This window comes from Hippocampus bargibanti, linkage group LG10 (genome assembly GCF_051943395.1).
Source record: "Hippocampus bargibanti isolate YZ-2025 linkage group LG10, ASM5194339v1, whole genome shotgun sequence".
NCBI classification, from domain to species: domain Eukaryota; kingdom Metazoa; phylum Chordata; class Actinopteri; order Syngnathiformes; family Syngnathidae; genus Hippocampus; species Hippocampus bargibanti.
The window spans coordinates 7,090,407-7,092,906 of record NC_142743.1 but is presented as its reverse complement, the minus strand read 5'-3'; the positions used below and the strand labels follow the sequence as shown (position 1 = coordinate 7,092,906).

Genomic DNA, 2,500 nt, shown 5'->3' with positions numbered 1-2,500 from the left:
CCTGAGAAAGGTCCAACAGAGGATATACAGTGAAACCTCAGCTTACAAACTTAATTGGTTCCCAGAAAGTGTGTGTAAGGTGAAAAGTTCATCTGCCAAACATTTATTTTCCATTAAAAAAAACATTAAATGAGAATAAGCTGTTTCCAGGTCCCTATAAAACATAATCTTTCGTTAACTTTTCGTATATCAAATCAACAGAAGTTTTTCAACCTTTTGTATTGCCTGAGACCGTTGCTTAGACAATACAGAAACGCCCTTAGCCACACGTAGCAATGGTGGACTTAGCATACTGGTAGTGGGACGCGAAGTCACACAAAGGCACACCTCGTTTGTGTTTTCCAATTAACTCCTTCTTCTGCTCGACCGTAATTTTCTACTGTCTCCTCAGTATTGTTTGTCCTATAAGCGGCCCAGTGGCCCAGTGATTGACCTCACAGTGCAGAGGTTATGGGTTCAACCCCTGCCTCAGCCACTCTGTGTGGTCTCCCCGGGTCTGCATGGGGTTTCTCCCGGTTTTGCGATTTCCTCCCACATTCCAAAACCATGCATGGCAGGTGGATTGAATACTCCAAATTGTCCCAATGTCTGAGTGCAAGCATTGATGCTTGTTTGTCTCTATATACCCTGTGATTGGATGGCAACCAGGTCAGTATGTCCTAGTCCCCGAAGACGGCTGGGATGGGCTCCAGCGGCCCCCGTGACATTAAGTGATGAAAAATGGGTTTGGATAATAAATGAATGAATTAATGTGTGTCCTACTCATACAGTATCATTTAATGTTTGACCTATTCACTTTGTAGGACAGTGTAGTACAAGACTCAGTGTGAGCACAATTAAGATTTGTCTGCCATCTAGTGGTGATTGATGAAATATTAACTTCAAATTATAGTCATCCCTTGTAATGAATGCATAGTTGCAGTTTGGCAGTTGTTTCCGTACAGAACACATTTTGAATTTTTTTCATTGTTTCTTGCAATTTATTTGAGGTTTGTTGTGGAAAAAAAGATCCCAAAAAGGTTTTTGTTTCTTTTGAACAATTAATCACGGGACGACTCAGTGCGGTGGGGAATTTTGGATTTATTGAGTCGATCACTTTCTTCTACCATTTAGCGGAGAAACAATGTTTGTACACAATATCCAGCCATCCAGGTGCCTATCCCAGCTGTCTATGGGGAGTGGGCAGCGTGCACTGCTCACGGTGTAGTTATTATTATTATTATTATTATTATTATTATTATTATTAGTTGTAGTAGTAGTAGTAGTAGTAATAGTAGTATTCGTCATAACAGTGTCGCCTTTTTATCGTTTTTTTCTGGATGCGCACAGATTTATATAGCACGTCTTGTTACAGGTCAATAATTAATGTTATCTTTATTTACACTGAAATATATGGTGTGTTGAATTTACTCAATATTACTTCGTCAACCTGTTACACAAAATAATCTGAATTGAGATACTTTTTTTTAAAGTAGACAATATGTCTACTAGGCAATCAATATTGCACAGCTATGACTCGAACCACTACACAGTTTCTCATTGTTGTGTTTGATATAGTGGCAACTTTAAAACCTTGCTTCACAAGATGGGTAGCCCTGGAAGTAAATAGATCATGGACCTTTCTCCCTTTCTGGATTCCCTATGAAAGAAAAAGCCCAATTTTCTTTAAAAACATTTATAAAAATTATCACATTAAATTTGTCCCATGTCAAATATTTTTTGTTTGTTGAAGTATTTATTTTACACAGTAGGAATAAGGCCAACCATAAGATGCACAAACTGTAAAGCAAATGAACAGAATGTGTTTCCATCAGGCAATCATGATGAATGAATAAATGTTTTAATTGTTCAAGGACATAATCAAGAAATATTGATAGAATTAAAAAAAACGAGTGATATTCATATGAAATGTGGGCATACAGAGAGCAGTGTGAACACAGGAAGTGGTTTTTAGTGTATGTGAAACCAATGTGCAGGAAGTGTGGCCTCGCTTGTCAGGAAACTAATCTCAACAGTCAATACACACGCCAAGCAGATCAGTTACACCCATTGCCATCGTGATTTACCACAATGCTCATGTGCAGCGTTATTAAATATTGATCCAAAGATAGAAAATATCACTACCCCTGTACTTGGTACAAAGTCAACATGTATTATTATATCTGAAAATTATAAGCCTTTGCCCCATTAAGATAACATGGAGGATGGTAAACTGTTTTATCTTAATTGGTCAATACATTTATGAACACGTTTCACCAAGAATGCGTCAATTTGTCAGTAAAGCTATGGATGGAGCTTTATTTTAGACAAGATACTGACATCTCCACATCACACGATTTATTGTTTACCCATTTTAGCTTTTGTTTTTGAACCAAATTAATACTGTATCTGTATATCCAAAAATCCACATCACACCTAAAGGGGGAAAAATAAATAAAATGTAAAAAAGAGGTGTCCTGTGTTAAGTTCAGATATTTGGCAAAAAAATTGGAAGGAAGTA

General features: G+C 37.2%; 1 long non-coding RNA gene across 1 annotated transcript in view; it reads left to right on the top strand.

Annotated features, from left to right (window-relative positions):
* Positions 1 to 1,196, top strand: part of LOC148892247 (uncharacterized) — a 12,899-nt gene extending 11,703 nt beyond the window's left edge. The window contains exon 3 of the long non-coding RNA XR_016116324.1: positions 1 to 1,196. This exon is cut by the window's left edge and continues 796 nt beyond it. This is a non-coding gene — a long non-coding RNA (uncharacterized LOC148892247).
* The last annotated feature ends 1,304 nt before the right edge of the window (positions 1,197 to 2,500 follow it).